Here is a 17,685-nt window from a genome sequence, read left to right as displayed (position 1 = left end):
TAGGACACTTGTTAAGTACATAAGTGGCACACATGATGGCCTCAAGCCAAAAAGAATGCGGCAAAGCTTGACTTTTGACCATACATCGTGCCATTTCCATCATTAACCTGTTTTTCCTCTCAGCAACACCATTTTGCTGAGGTGTATAAGGCACTGTACATTGGTGTTTTATACCACGACTAGCAAGAAATGCATAAAATTCATGAGACATATACTCCCCCCCTCGATTGGAATGGAGGGTGCCCAAAGTACATTTCGAGACATTTTCAGCCATAGCCACAAATTGTTTGAAGCACATAAAAACTTCGGACTTCGCTTTAAGCGGAAATACCCAAGCATGCTTAGAGTATTCATCAATGAAAGTCACAAAGTAAAGGTAATTGCCCAAGGACAGAGTTTGCATGGGCCCACAAACACCACTATACACAAGCTGCAACTTTCATGTGGCCCGAACTGAACCATACTTTGGAAACTTAGAACGCTGCATCTTACCCAAAATACAGCCTTCACAAACATGTTTGACAGGTGCTTCAAGAGGCGGAAAAGAAGCAACCATATCAGATTTCTGCAAATGCAGCAAACTGGCAAAATTCAGATGACCAAAACGTGCATGCCAAAATTTTGCATCTGAAATAGCCCTTGAATCTGCAACAACATTTGAAAAAAAATTTCCACACTTGTCACACAAAGTGAGCTTATACAGCCCACGGCACAAAAGGCCAGATGCAACAATTTCATCACCAAAACTGAGATCATGTATATCTGTCATCCACAAATTTGACTACAAGTCCAAGTCTAGCAAGTGCGGATACAAACAAGAGATTCTTCTTGATCCTAGGTACATAAAGTGCATCAACAAGTCCAAGTCTAGCAAGTGCGGATACAAACAAGAGATTCTTCTTGATCCCAGGTACATAAAATGCATCAACAAGTGTGAAGGAACTACCATTTGCAGCAGTAAGCACAATCTTTCCAACTCCCTGAACCGGATAAGAGGCATTGTTGGCACAAGTGACTGAACTCCCATGAGGACAAACTCGAGAGAGGTAAACAATTCACGATGTGAGGTAATGTGCTTTGTAGCACCACTATCGAAATACCACACATGTGAATCTGCAGCAACTGACAAGCATGCATCATGGACAACAGGATTGTAAGTGCATTTTGCGCTAAAAGCCCATTCTGCATCAACATCACCAACACGGTCTCCTTTCACAGAAGACCCAACAATGGCTGCATTTATAGTGGAACCAGCTATTGCAATGGAACTTGTAGTGGACTTCAACTTAGGACACGACTTGATCAAGTGATCATTACCTTTACAATAATGGCAACGCATCTTCTGTTACCATATACATGTGGTAGTGATGTGTGTGAACACACTAGGACTGCCGAGGCATTTTTTCTCTCTTTAGGAGGTTTTTTCCCCCGTGCATTGTATATACGCCCATCACTCTAGGGCTATCTATCTTTCCATTGTCTTTTTTAAGGATGGTAAAATCCACTTAAGAGAGACAGGTCTACCCTTGAGAACTAACTTTGGGAAGGGGGGAATGCAAACCTTAGTTGAAGATATGGCAACCAAGCATGCCACCTCTTCAGTTGAGGCAGCTACTTATGGAGTAAAAATTGAACATTTTTGTGATGAAGAGGTGAGTGACCATCATGGTCAAATTTGGCCAAATGTCATGCAATTGGCTAAAAAGGGAAAGCTTACAAAAGAGATTCTACATGAAGCAGGTGATTGCATACGTCTAGAAACAGGATGGAATGATCCAGTGGACTCATTGTCAGTGCATGCCTACATTACAAAATGCCAACAAAATGAGGCAATTGTAGAAGAGAAGCGCAGACATGAGAATGCTGATGAAGGACCATCAAAAAGAGCTTCTAGAAGTGGGGGAAGAAGCGACTCAATGCCTTCTCAAACACCCTCAACACAAGGAGCATTTCCACCTGAAGTACTCATGGAGGAGTCTACAACAGGAAAGAAGAAAGAGTCAACGAAAGGTAAGACAAAAGGCCCAACTTATAAACTACAATCTGATATTGAGGTTGCTACAGATTTAAAGAAAGTCTTGGAGGAAAGGATCTTGAATAGCAAGATTGAGTTTACTATGGGAGAAGTTCTTGGCATTGCAAAGCGTGAATTCCATGAGGAGATCATTGACATCATCAAGAGAAAGAGGCAAACCCTTGCTGAAGTTTCTCGTCCACAGGTTGAAGGGGAAACCTCAAAGACACAAGGGATGCAACTACAAAATAAGGAGAATGATGGAGCTGTGGTAGGATGCTACCAATCTAGTGGGAGAGTGAAGCAAGTGTATTTCTCAAATGATGATGAAGAAGTTGAAGATATTCCTAGGAGTTACTATTCACGAAGTCATTGGGCAAGGGCTACTACAGAAACTTTGGTCAAGGTAGGTGATCTTGAAGAGCCATTTGTTGCCTTGATTGACCATGGTTCAGAAATAAACATAATGTCAAAGAGTCTCTACAACAAGTGCAAATGGCCGATGGACACAGATCATGGCTGGATGGTAAAAGTGGCAAACAATTCATCCGGTGAATTGTATGCAGCATGTCCAGGTGTGAAGGTAACAATAGGTGATGTAAAGATTGACCAAAACTTCTTTGTACAGGATACATCTTCATATCATCTCATCCTTGGACAACCCTACATTGTGGGAGTTCAAATGGAAACAAAGGTAATGGACGATGGTTCAGCATATGCTAGAATACGTAGCAAAGATGGTAAACGTGCTGTCCAATTTCTCACAGTTTGTGTAAACCATGAAAGAAATCGTGACAACCTCAGAGAACATCCTCTACCAAAGGTAAGCAAAGAGTTTCATGATCATAGAGAAATGATGGGTTTTTGCCAAGTACCATTGTAAAGCGGGATTGCAGTGGTACAGAAAGAAAAAGGGTCTCGCCTGATCCAAAAATAGGTGAAACTTTCTCAATGATCTCCTTGGTAACAAGGAATGGATCAGTATGTTTTACAAAACTTGAAGATTTGAAGAGATATGAGAGGCAATATGTGCATAATGTACAAATCGGCATGAAAAAGAGTGGGTTGCTAAAGCCTACTGAAAATGTTTTGGGTTTGTGTGAGCAAGTTTCTTTTGTAGATACTATGGGTGAGCTTGATGCTATAATGAGGTCTAGTTTGCATCTTGAAAATGAAGTTGTGGAAGTTTTCTCTATGGAAATGTATCAAGTAATAGAAGCCTTTAAAGAAAGCCAAACAGTTGGCCCAGAAGTCCATGTTGAAACTAAATACAAGAGTGTAGCAAAGAAGGTGAAACCAGTAGCTTCACCCTTACCACCCAACAACAGGGAAAAGATTGAACAGGCTTCTTTACAACCAAGTTTGCGGAATCCTAAAAAGATCGGGCATACCTTCACAAAGGAGTCTTTTCAAGAGTTGCAGATTGGTTGCGAGGAGTTTCTAACACAGGAGGAGACAAAGTGCTTCAAAGAAATGCTTTCAAAGCATGGTAAGGCTTTTGCATTTGAGCCACATGAGATAGGATGTGTTGATCCTTATATTGTAGCTCCTATGGTAATTTTCACAATACCTCATGTACCTTGGAATCTACGGCCTATTCCGGTTCCAAAGGCTCATTTGCCAAAGTTAGTAGAGCTACTGAATGAGAAAATCAAAATGGGAATCTTGGAGCCTTCTTGTGCTCCATACTCAAACAGGTGCTTCACAGTTCCAAAGAAGAATGGTTCTCTACGCTTCATCCAAGATATGCAACCAGTGAACAAGGTGACAATTAGAAATGTAGGTACAGGTCCAATTGTGGATGAATTTGCAGAGGCGTTTGCAGGGAGGGCAATCTACTCAATGGGGGATCTCTACTCAGGGTATGATCAATTTCAGCTTGCAATCGACAGCAGAGACTTGACAACCATGAGGACACCTTTGGGTTTGGTAAGGATGTGTACCTTGCCACAGGGAGCAACCAACTCGGTAGCACATATGATGAATGGGATGAATAAGGTCTTATGTGACTTTATTCCTCAAATCACAATGCCTTTCATTGATGATTTGCCTATCAAAGGATGTGAAGAAAGTGACAAAGATGAAGCTTTGGATCTCAAGGGATGTCGCAGGTTTGTGGTAAATCACATAAATGATTGTGATAAAATTTTGTCTAGGTTGGAAGAAGTGAATCTTACATTGTCAGGGAAAAAGTCTATGTTTGGTGTCAAAGAAGTGCTCATTGTGGGGCACATGTGCGGGCCATATGGTAGGAAACCTTGTCCATCAAAGGTAGATGCCATCCAAAGAATGAAAGAAACATGCACTAGCATCACTGAGGTTAGAAGGTTTCTGGGAGCATGTGTCTTCTATGTTATTTGGATTCCACATTATGCACATGTAGCTGATCCTCTTTATCAGCTGCTTAGAAAGAATCAAAAGTTTAAATGGACAGAAGCACATGAAAAAGCTAAAGGAGTTACTCCAGTCAGCAACGACTTTGAGAAAGGTAGACTATGAGTGTCAAAAGCCAGTGATTGTGACAGTAGATACCAGTCCTACAGGGATTGGATGGGCAATAGGGCAAGATGACAAAGAAGGACACATGTATGTGGTAAGATTTGGAGCAAAGGTACTAAGTGCTCACCAAAGAAACTATCCACAGATAAAGAGAGAGTTATGGGGTATGGTTACAGCCTTGAAAAGTGGGAAAGAGTACCTAATTGGTGCATGTGTGGTTGTAGAAACAGATTGTCTACCACTTCTTGGGATGATTACAAGCTGCTCAACACCAGACATTGCTATGTTGCGATGGATTGCCTACATTAAGTCCTTAAATCCCGAGTTTAAGCACATTGCAGGTAAAGACAATACAGTGGCAGATATGCTATCAAGGACAAGGTATGAAGATGAGTCACAAATGATTGATGAGGGAGATGATGTAGGCACAAAATTCTATTCTATCTCTCATGTCAAAGGTAACAATGTCTGCATGACTAATTCTCTTGAATTGTTCTTGAAAGATCTTTATGAAGGTGATTGGCTTTCTATTGGAAGGTACTTGAGTACTCTAACAAAACAGGATGATTGGTCTGAACAAGAATTCAAGAGGATACGCAGGAAAGCATATGGGTACTTTTTAAGGGATGGTTACTTGTGGAAGCATCCTAAACAAAAGGGTGCCACACCACAACGGGTTATATGTAAAAAAGAGACTCAAGTAAAGCTCATGCAAGAGTTTCATGAGAGTCTATGGGCTGGACACAGGGGTGTGTGGGCAACCTTCTCCAAGTTGAAAGAAAAATACTGGTGGAAGGGTATGTATAAAGATGTATCTCAGTTTGTAGAGTCATGTGTAACTTGTCAAATGTATTCAAATGTTCGACATCGTGATGGATTGCACCCTACATATCCAATAGCCATGCACTATAAATGGGTTGTGGATCTAGTCACGATGCCTTTAGGACTCTGGCAGATGAGATACTTGGTTCTTGCACGAGAGGACCTAACTAACCAGGTTGAAGGAAGAGCATTAAGAGCTAAGACCACAGAAGCTGTGTGCGAATTCTTTCTTGATGAGGTGATTTGCCGTTATGGTTGTGTGGGAAAAATCACTGCAGATCGAGGTGAACTGGATGCCGAAGAAGCAAGGGAGTTCTTTTCTAGATCAGGGATCAAGCTTTCTCTTACTGCAGCTTACAAACCTGAAGGCAATGGAAAGAGTGAAAGAGGGCATCCTCCTATCATCAAAGCTTTGGCCAAGGCTTGCGAAGGAAGAGTTGGTGAGTGGCCAAAATTGTTACCATATGCTTTATGGGCTGATCGTACAACACATAGCTCAGTAACTGGCTACATGCCTGCGGAGCTAATGCATGGTCAAAATCCAGTGATGCCGATTGAGGATACAATTCCCACATGGAATGTACTACCTTGGCAAGAGGGGCTTAGTAGGGAAGATCTCCTTGCACTGCGTATAAGGCAGCTAGAGAGAAGACCTGGAGACATTGAAGCTACAAAAGAACGACTCAAAAATGCAAGGTTGAAAAACAAGGACTATTTTGATAAGCGACATCGACTCAGGAGCAAAGCAATTGACAAAGGTGACTAGGTTTTAGTGTATGATAGTAGCCTTGATAACCAGCACACAGTCATGCGTAAGTTCTCAAAAAGATGGTTTGGACCGTATGTTGTAAAGCATGTGCATGAAAATGCTACTTACAGCTTGTCTGAACTAGATGGTACAGAAGTAAAGATTCCCATTGCAGGAAAAAGGATTAAAATGTTTAAGAGAAGAGGAGACAATGATCTAGAAGATATGGATGAGGAAGAAGAGAAAAACACAAGTGAAGATCAAAGTGAACATGAAGCTCTGGAATCATCCAGTGAAGAAGAAGACAAGGAAGATTTACAAGAGGTCTAATCTTACAAAGAGACAATGTGGCACATACCGGAGGATGTGCAGGTTTAGAGGGGGTGGATGTCGTGCTGTGACACGTACATAGTGGGAACGCATGCTACAAGATCTATCTTGTATTTTTTTAGATACATAATTATATTTTCTATAGTGTACATATGCATATTTAAGTATAATAATAAGCCTTCTATCTCATCCTATTATTTTTCTGAAGGGTAACATATCCTTACTTTACCATCAAAAAATACTATGGGAAAAGCATCAATAGCTCCGCCTCTTTAACTTGGGGCAAAAAGAATTTATTCTTTATTTCTAATATTTCATTATCATCTCACACCCTAGCTAGATCCTATATCTAGGGTAAACTCCAATATATATATATATTCTATGTATTTTTTATACTTTTCTTATATTTCATTTTAAATAGTTACTAGGAGAGAATCAAATCCTAGTGGGACACTAGGTGGCATGATTTCAAAGATACACTTATTTTAATTCATTATTACAAGAATGATTACAAAACTTTGTCAAGGAGCAATGTCATGCTTTCATATGGCATGAGGTGTCCTTTGGAATTAAATGAAAGTCTAGGCTAAGGAGACCACATGAAGACTTTTGCTGCCATAAATGGACCCTATTTTGATGAATTTTTTACACAAGGTTCCAATCCGAATTGGAAAACGATTTTAAAATGAAAATCCTAGCTAATGAGCTGACGTTTTTGACCATATTTTTACTTTTTTATTTGGAGCCATGGTTGAGGAGATATGATCAAAATACTGGACCCCAGTCTGTCCACATCATGCAGGGGCAGCTCATTTCCAACTTTTCCAATTCCTGTTCACACTGACTCCTCTCTTCTTGTGTAAACCCTTGGGGATTCCCTTCACCTATAAAAGGGGACCTCTTCTTCCTTGGAAGGAACTCAAGCATTCAAGCCATTGATGAGAGGAATTCTCAAGGGAGTGAGTAGTAATGTCTAATTGTACTTAGCCATTAACATAAGCCCAAGCCTACACTTTCTCCTAGAGGGAGACTAGCCATTCTTGCAACAAGCTAACCTTGGAAGATCAACTCTAATCAAAGAAGTTCTTGCACTTGATGTATCAATCAAAGTGGAATTATCCACTCTTCTTCTCTCTCCATCAATAATGGTGCCGAAGGGTTTGTCAAGTAAGATGTGTTCTACATTGATGTTTTCTTGATTTCTTGTTGTTTTCATTTTCATCTCTAATCCAAAACATATATATATGTATCTAATCTCATCTCCTTAACCAAACCTATCTCTCTCACTCTTAGTAATTCATCATCTCTACAAATTTTAGGTTCTCCTTGCTACAGGTACATCTCTCCCCGTAGTATCCTTATTGCCTCCGGGAAAGAATAGGGCTTGGGAGGGAAACTTCTCATCTCTTCACTTCTCTCATATCTACATTTTTCTCATATTTACATTTCTCACATATTATCCTAGATGAATAACCCACATGATGATCATTTCTATCGCTTTCACTCTGTACGATCTATTAGAATTAACGTATGGATTAGCCGTAAAATACACTTTCAACAACGTATAGTGTTTCTCTTCGGCCCTGAAAGGCTCAATGAAATACTTCTATCACCGGATCCCATCATACTACCTCTCATAGACTATAATTTTTATTTTGATGTAAGCGTAGTTATCTTGCTATGAACCAAGAGGATTTGTACACACAATTAATCCCAATCACTAGACAAAATATATATATTATGGTAAGCACAAACTACAATTCCAAAGAACAATTCGTAGCCTATTTGGTCAGCCAAGATTGAATTCCATTAACTCATCTATTAACCCTTTCATATTACCCATGATACGATATGACCATAGCCTTGATGTTTTCATCTTCGTATTGTTTTGACATTCTCTTCTGTGTTCTTTCTTTGTGTGTGTGAGTGCAAGAGAGAAAGAGTGAGTCTTCTTTGATTGCACTTCTTTCCAAACCCTAGTCTTCATGGCATCTATGGTTTAACTCCTTCATATAGTTTTTGTTGAGTTCTCTCACAAACTCTCACAGCCACAAGCCCGGTGCTTTCCTAGCAAGACCGCAAATTTCTCGACAGCGTAAAGAGCTGGAGTCGAAGATTATGCATGAGGAAGATGATATGGACACTTTCCTTGCTAGTGTCAAGGATATCAATGAGCAGCTTATTTCTGCAGGTGAAGTCATTTCAGACAGTTCCCTTGTGCAGACTGTTCTTGATGCCTTACCAGATTCCTACCAGACTTTTGCTAGTACTTGGAGACTGATGACCCAACGAAATCCTGAAGTTGTCAAGTTTGATGCATTATGCACATTGCTGTTGCAAGAGTCACTTTCCAGAAAAAGCAGGACTAGGCAGCGTGCAGTTGAACAGGCTTTTATTGCTTCTCAAAGAAAGGTTGGTAACAGTAATGCAGCCACTTCTTATGGTTCTGCTGCGAGCGGCAAAAATTATGTTCCTAATGCTACTGCTGGCAGCAATTCGTCTGGAAATTCTGGTGATAAGGGCAAAAAGAAGATGCGTTGCCATTATTGTAAAGCCAATGATCACTTGATCAAGTCGTGTCCTAAGTTGAAGGCCAAAGAGGCTAAGAAGAAAGAGGGTGGTTCCACTGCAAATGCTGGTTCCACTACAAATCCAGCCATTGTTGAGTCTTCTGTGAAAGGAGACTGTGTTGCTGATGTTGATGCAGAATGGGCTTTTAGCGTAGAGTGCACTTACAATCCTACTGTCCATGATGCATGCTTGTCAGTTGTTACTGCAGATTCACATGTGTGGTATTTCGACAGTGGTGCTACAAAGCACATTACCTCACATCGTGAATTGTTTACCTCTCTCGAGTTTGTCCCTCACGGGAATTCAGTCACTTGTGCCAACAACGCCTCTTATCTAGTTCAGGGACTTGGAAAGATTGCGCTCACTGCTGCTAATGGCAGTTTCTTCACACTTTTTGATGCAATTTATGTACCTGGGATCAAGAAGAATCTCTTGTCTGTATCCGCACTTGCTAGACTTGGACTTGTAGTCAAATTTGAGGATGACAGATGTACAGTTCATGATCTCAGTTTTGGTGATGAAATTGTTGCATCTGGCCTTTTGTGCCATGGGCTGTATAAGCTCACTTTGTATGACAAGTGTGGACAAAATTTTGCAAATGCTGTTGCAAATTCAAGGGCTATTTCAAATGCAAAACTTTGGCATGCACGTTTTGGTCATGTGAATTTTGCCAGTTTGTTGCGTTTGTAGAAATGTGATATGGTTGCTTCTTTGCCACCTCTTGAAGCACCTGTCAAACATGTTTTTGAAGGCTGTATTTTGGGTAAGATGCAGCGTTCTAAATTTCCAAAGGATGGTTCAGTTCGGCCCACATGCAGGTTGCAGCTTGTGCATAGTGATGTTTGCGGGCCCATGCAAACTCCGTCCTTGGGCAATTACTTGTACTTCGTGACATTCATTGATGATTACTCCAGGCATGCATGGGTATTTCCGCTTAAAGCGAAGTCCAAAGTTTTTATGTGCTTCATACAATTTCTGGCTATGGCTGAAAATGTCTCGAAATGTACTATGGGCACCCTCCGTTCCGATCGAGGGGGGGAGTATATGTCTCATGAATTTAATGCATTTCTAGCTAGTCGTGGGATAAAATACCAATGTACAGTGCCTTATACACCTCAGCAAAATGGTGTTGCTGAGAGGAAAAACAGGTCACTGACGGAAATGGCACGATGTATGGTCAAAAGTCAAGCTTTACCGCATTCTTTTTGGCTTGAGGACATCATGTGTGCCACTTATGTACTTAACAGGTGTCCTACGAAAGCTTTGCAGTCTACTACTCCATATGAAGCATGGCATGATAGAAAGCCTTCTATTGAGCACATGCGTGTTTTTGGTTGTTTGGCATATGCTTTGGTGCCACAAGTGCAGCGCAGAAAATTGGATGATAAGGCTGTCAAATGTATTTTTGTTGGTTATAGTGCTGAAAGCAAAGGTTACAGGTTGTATCATCCGCAAACAAAATGTATTCTAGTTTCTCGAGATGTAGTGTTTGTGGGAAGATTCTGTTCAGCCCTTGCTGTCATGTACTAGAGACAGTAATGTAAGCTCACAGGACATTTATGACACTTTGTTGCCTCTTTTCAGTGGTGGAAATACGAATGTAAGTTCCAATGAGTCAAATGTACAGCCTATGGGGGTTTCTGAAAATGTTACAGATCAGCCTATTACTGATGTAGATGTACATGATGTACTTGATGAGGAAAGGGCTGAAAATGAGCAGGCTAGAGGTATGCCAAAATGGCTGGTGCACACTTTGCGTGACAGTAAATTGGATGCACCTTTGTCTAGTCATACTCGTTCAGGCTCTCGCCATGCATCTTATGCATCAGATTGTTATGCTTTGGCTGTGTCTAGTTTACATGATGTTGAGGAGCCTCTGTCTTTTGATGAAGCACATAATTCAGAAAATTGGATGGCTGCCATGCAATCAGAATATGATGCACTTATAGAGAATGACACATGGACTTTATGTGATTTGCCTACTGGCAAAAAAGCCATTGGTACGAAGTGGGTTTACAAGTTGAAACGCAAGCCGGATGGTGAGATTGATCGCCATAAGGCTCGACTTGTTGCAAAGGGTTATGCACAGCAAAAAGGCATAGATTATGAAGAGACTTTTTCTCCCACTTGTTGTATGACTACTGTGCATTTTCTATGTGCATTGGCAGCTCATTTTGGTTGGGATGTACATCAATCAGACATTGTTACTGCTTTCTTGAATGGTGACATATTTGAGGAAGTTTATGTAACGCAGCCTCGCGGTTTTGTCATAAAAGGACAAGAGGACAAAGTGTGCAGATGTAAGAAGGCTTTGTATGGGTTGAAGAAATCTCCTCGTGCTTGGTATGAGAAAGCTGACACTCATTTGGTCAAACAAGGCTTTCGTAACAGTCCAACAAAAAGCACATTGTATGTAAAGCGTGAGGGTGATGTATTTCTCATCGTGGTTCTTTATGTTGATGATTTGCTGATCACTGGACCAAATGAGAGACATATTGCTGAATTTAAGGCTGATTTGAATGCTACTTTCAAGATGAAAGATTTGGGGCTGTTGCATCATTACTTGGGTATACAGTTTAAGCAGTGTGATGGTGGTATTGCCTTGTGTCAGAAAAGTTACATAGAGACATTGCTATGTAAGTTTGGACTTGAGGATTGCAAACCTATTGCCACTCCCATGGAAACAGGTTTGAAGTTGAGTCTACATGATGCTGGCTATCCTGTTGATGTCACTCTTTACCAAATTGCTGTTGGCTACCTCATTTATGTATGCAACACAAGGCTGGATATTCAGTTTGCAGTCTCACAGGTCAGCAAATTTATGCATAGCCCAGGGTCTAAGCATTGGCAGGCTGTCAAGCGGATTTTCCGCTACCTTAGTGGCACTTTACATCTTGGCTTATTTTATCCCAAGGGGGTATCATTGCCGCCAGACTTACATGCTTTTTCAGACTCGGATTGGGCTGGTTGTTTTGACATGAGAGTGTCCACAAGTGGTTTTTGTTTCATGCTTGGCAGTTCATGTATATCATGGTTGAGCAAGAAGAAACCTACTATGGCCACTTCGAGTTGTGAGGCTGAGTACAGGGCAGTCTTCACAGCTACGGTTGAGTGTGTATGGCTCAGACGCCTTATGGCTGATTTGGGTGTTGGACAGGACACTGCCAACACTATCTACACTGACATTCAGAGTGCATTGGAGGAACCCGGTTTTTCATGCTCGCACAAAGCACATTGAGGTGCATTGCCACTATGTCAAGGAGAGGCTCTCAGCAGGAGAGATCAGCTTGGCTTATGTGCCAACACAGGACAACCTTGTAGATCTTTTCACAAAGGCATTGTCTCGTGAGAAGCTTGAAGCTTTCCGCAAAGCTTTGGGATTACTCCCCTTTGTGGACTGATCCTGTCCTGAGGGCATGGCACTTCCATTTACTCATGTGCCAACTCTCGTTCACCGCATCACTCCAGGGGGGATTTGTTACCATATACATGTGGTAGTGATGTGTGTGAACACACTAGGACCGCCGGGGCATTTTTTCCCTCTTTAGGAGGTTTTTTCCCCCGTGCATTGTATATATGCCCATCACTCTAGGGCTATCTATCTTTCCATTGCACACTAAGTAACATACTCTCTATTGTGTGCCTTGAGCTTCCTTCGTCTTCTCCAAGCTGTGTGTGTTTCTCTGCAACCCTAATTCCATCATCTTCTTTTTGCCCTTATCACCAAAATTTCCAGACGAATTGCTGCCAGCAGAAGCATTAGGAACATAAGTTTTGCCACTCGCAGTAGAACCATAAGAAGTGGCCGCATTTCTGTTATTACCACCCTTTCTTTGAGAAGGAATAAAAGCTTGTTCAACTACACGCTGCCTAGTTCTGTTTTTTCTGGAAAGTGACTCTTGCAACAACAATGTGCATAATGCATCAAACTTGACAACTTCAGGATTTCCTTGGGTCATCAGTCTCCAAGTACTAGAAAAAGTCTGGTAGGAATCTGGTAAGGCATCAAGAACAGTCTGCACAAGGGAACTGTCTGAAATAACTTCACCTATAGAAATGAGTTGCTCATTGATATCCTTGACACTAGCAAGGAAAGTGTCCATATCATTTTCCTCATGCATAATCTTCGACTCCAGCTCTTTACGCAGCAAAGCAATTTTAGCCTCATTGCGACTTGCATAACGACCTGCTAGAATATACCAAGCCTATTTTGCAAATTTTGTTGAACGAATGTGAGGAACAATGGTGCGCTTCACAGAAAACGCAATCAATGCATGAGCCTGCGGATCCTTTACATCCCAACGAGCTTGTTCTACCATAGGCAAAACAACTCTAATAGCAACAATCCTTGCAGCAAGACCTGCAACATCCTCAAAATCGCCTACATCCTCAGAACTAGGACTTACATCAATGCCTTGCACAATGTTCCAGACGCCCTTTGACACAAGAACATGTTGCATAATATAAGCCCACATAGGGTAGTTTTCCCCATCCAACATGTCCTCAATAGCAAACATCTTGAACACATCTGTGTTGTTGTCAGCCATGGTATATGTTGCACTTGATGTGAAAACTATTCGAAAATAGGAGAAACGGAGCCGGAACAACACGTGCTATATAGCACAAACCGTAGAAGACTATGAGGAACCTGTTATGCAGAAAACGATACTGACAAAAATTCTGCACAAAATGATAAAATAGCTTGTGCTGTACTGCCTGTAGTGGAAACGGAGGCCAAAATGAGCCCGAATCCAAAATCTGAGCCCGCAATCTTGCCAAAGCTTACTAAAATCGGAGAAAGTGAACAGGTGTGTGCTGGAGCAGCTGGCGACTAAGCCCGGGAGGATGCAACCTGCTCTAATACCAATTGTTGGAATTAGGGTTGCAGAGAAACACACACAGCTTGGAGAAGACGAAGGAAGGTCAAGGCACACAATACTTACTTAGTATGCAATGGAAAGATTGATAGCCCCAAGTGATGGGCGCATATACAATGCTCGGGAGAAAAAACCTCCTAAAGAGGGAAAAAATGCCCCTGCGGTCCTAGTGTGTTCACACACATCACTACCACATGTATATGGTAACAAAAACAAAGAGAAAGAGAAAGAGGGAGAGAGGAAAACAAAGAGAAAGAGAAAGAGGGAGGGAGAGAGAGAGAGAGAGAAAAAAAAAGCCAAAGGGAGAGGGAGAGGGGGAGAAGACAAAAAGAGAGAGGTAAGGGAAGAAAACTAACAAGAGAGAGATAGATAAAAAAAGTAGAGAAAATATGAAATAAAATGTTATATTAAGATTTAGGGTTAGGTTAGATTTAAAATTACATATAAAATTAGGTTAGATCAAGATCTAAGATTAAGTTAGATTACATTTAACTTATATTTAAAATTTATGTTAAATTTAAAATTAGGTTAAGATTTAAATTAGATTTAAGATAAGGTTAGATTTAAATTTATGCTAGATTTAAAATTAGGGCAAGATTTAAGATTCGCTAGGTTAGATTTAAGTTAGATTACATTTAGGTTTAGGATTTAAGATTGGATTAGCTTTAGGTTTATAGTGATCGAATTTAAGATTAGATTAGATTTAGATTTAAGATTAAGACAAGATTTAAGATTAGACTAGATTTACATTTAAGCTAGATTACATTTAGGTTTAGGTTAGATTTAAGATTAGATTAGATTTAGGTTTATGTTGAGTTTAAGATTAGATTAGATTAGATTTATGTTATATTTTAGGGCATGGCAAGTAGACGTGGGTGTGTAGATTTCCTTTACCCACAAATATAGGAATTGACCAATAAAAACGAGATTATAACCCGGTGGTTCTGATCTCCATGCACCTCTAGACCGAGGCGTGTGGGGATCGGACATGACTATAGAATGTGAGGTAGTTTATAGTATGGAGAGAGAGAGAGAGAGAGAGAGAGAGAGAGAGAGAGAGAGAGAGAGAGAGAGAGAGAGAGAAGACGGAGGATGCCAATAGAAGATTAAATTTATGTCCAGGTTATAAGATTTTTACATTCATTATGAGTAGTGATGATGATGTGGGTTAATCAAACCGCATGTTGAATAAATCACAAAACTCCTCACATGAGAAGGGCAAGAGAGTTGAGAGAAGTGAGTGCAGGATCGAACAACTTTACAAAAGTAAGCAACTAGAGCCATGAGAGGAAGTATAAAGATTTTCAAATCTCTCTATCACATAAGGGAGCAAGAGCCAAGAGATGGTGTATCTTGGTGAGAGTAAGGGTTATGGTAGTAGAAGCCATGGGTGTAGTAAGAGGCACAAACATTGCAAGTGCATGCACTATGTGTGTAGGGAGGATCATAGGTGTGTGTGATGGGCTCAATAGTAGCTGGTGTGGTATAGCGGTTATAGTGATAGTTATTAGCATAAGGGTTATAGTAGTAGGGTTGCAGTGCGCCTGGATCAAGGGGTGGTGGTGGGTCCTCCACCCAATAGTCTGCACCCTTGCATGTTGTATAACGCTCTTTTGATTTTGCGCTTACATCCTGGGAAAGCCATGGCCATGTGCAGCTTCACTACTTGGTTTTTTGACTGCAAGATTTGATTGTGTGTGCTCTCTCTCTCTCTCTCTCTCTCTTCTCTCTCTCTCTCTCTCTCACTCTCTCTCTCTCTCTCTCTCTCTCTCTCTCTCTCTCTCTCTCTCTCTCTCTCTCTCTCTCTCTCTCTCTCTCTCTCTCTCTCTCTCTCTCTCTCTCTCTCTCTCCTTCCTTGCCCATGAAGGCAAGCAATATGCCCGTGAAGGCAGGCTACCTTATCAACTACTCTGGACCTCTCTCTCTCTCTCTCTCTCTCTCTCTCTCTCTCTCTCTCTCTCTCTCTCTCTCTCTCTCTCTCTCTCTCTCTCTCTCTCTTTGACACATGCATGCACATACATAGAACAAAAATGCAGATTTGCAACAATACAGGTACACTAGGCAAGCCGCAATAGGATTGTCCAACCCATTTCGCCCGGATGCTCTCTCTCTCTCTCTCTCTCTCTCTCTCTCTCTCTCTCTCTCTCTCTCTCTCTCTCTCTCTCACACACACACACACACACACACACACACACACACACACACACACACACACACACACAAGCTGAAAATTCTGAGTTATTGACTTGCCTCTTCCATCACTCAAGTTGAATAGAAGAAGAACACGTTCTGTTGTTGCCTAGCCTTTGAACATTCCAAAGCTACAAGAACCTTCAAGATCTACGTCAAAAAAGAGAGAGATGGATGGGCTTCTTGTAGGCTTACCTTTCCTTGCAAGCTCAATCATCCACTGCTATTGTGAAGAGATGTTAAGATGCTGTGAGTTGCTATAGCTAGAGCAGAGGCAAAGGGGTTTTGTCCACTACATTCACTATCATGTAGACGTGGGTGTGTAGGTTTCTTGTACCCACAAATATAGGCATTGAACAATAAAGACAAGATTATAACCTAGTGGTTCTGATATCCGTGCACCTCTAGACCGAGGTGTGCGGGGATCGAACATGACTAGAGAATGTGAGGTAGTTTACAGTGTGAACAGAGAGAGAGAGAGAGAGAGAGAGAGAGAGAGAGAGAGAGAGAGAGAGAGAGAGAGAGAGAGAGAGAGAGAGAGAGAGATAAAAGGCGGAGGATGAAAATAGAAGATTAAATTTATGTCCAGGTTATAAGGTTTCTACATTCATTATGAGTAGTGCAACCGAAACACCTATCTCTCAACAAGGATCTTATGTCCTTGTAACTAATGCAAGCATGTTGTGTGACGGATAAGACGCGTTTCTTTGCAGAACGTTCGTGAATTTGGCGAGTTTGATTAATCTATTATAAATTGAGTTGTTGCCAATTATAACTCGTTGGACTCTGACGCTGGCCAGCCGACAGCAATCTTGCAACCCAATAGACATGTTCGCGCGCGCTTTGGTCAAGCAGCATATGTGAGGCCACAAGATGTAGCCTCTGACAGTTCAGAGGATGATCATGTAGACCACATTTCCAACGAGGAAATGTTTGAGCCCAATATTGATGAAATGATCAAAAAAATCATGGATTCAGAAAGTCTTATCTATGATGATATGAAAAGTGAATCCGATACGCCATTGTATGATGGAGCACGTGTGTCTGGATTGAAGGCTCTCCTGGTTCTTCTCAACATGCAGGGAAAGTTTTGATGGAGTGACACTAGCATCACAACACTTTTCAGGTGATCTATTACAATGTATTTACTTCAATAAAAAGATCTAGATGTATAATGATATGATAGATTACTTACACAAGTATATCGCATTTTGTCGTTGTGTAGATTGATCAAAGAGCACATACTGCCAGCTGATAATGTGATGCCAGATTCCATAGAGGAAGCAAGAAAGATCTTGCAAAACTTAAAGATGGATTACAATTTGATTCACGCTTGTCCTATCGATTGCTTTCTTTTCAGAGGGGAATACATAGACATAGAGAAGTGTCCGAAATGTGATTCCGAGAGATATCGAGTAGATCTCCATGGAACAAAACTTCCACAAAAGGTTTTGCAACATTTTCCTATGCTTCCTTGCATCAAGAATTTCTTCGAATGTAAGTCCATGGCCACCCTAGCATCATGGCGCAAGGAGAATAGATCTTCGGATGGTGTGCTGCGGATTCCTGCAGATTGCGCAACGTGGAAACATATAGACGACACATGGCCAGATTTTGCTAGGGAAGCTCTAAAT

Source organism: Adiantum capillus-veneris, chromosome 2, assembly GCF_014529385.1.
Source record: "Adiantum capillus-veneris isolate H3 chromosome 2, ASM1452938v2, whole genome shotgun sequence".
Classification (NCBI taxonomy): domain Eukaryota; kingdom Viridiplantae; phylum Streptophyta; class Polypodiopsida; order Polypodiales; family Pteridaceae; genus Adiantum; species Adiantum capillus-veneris.
This window is presented reverse-complemented; position numbering follows the sequence as displayed.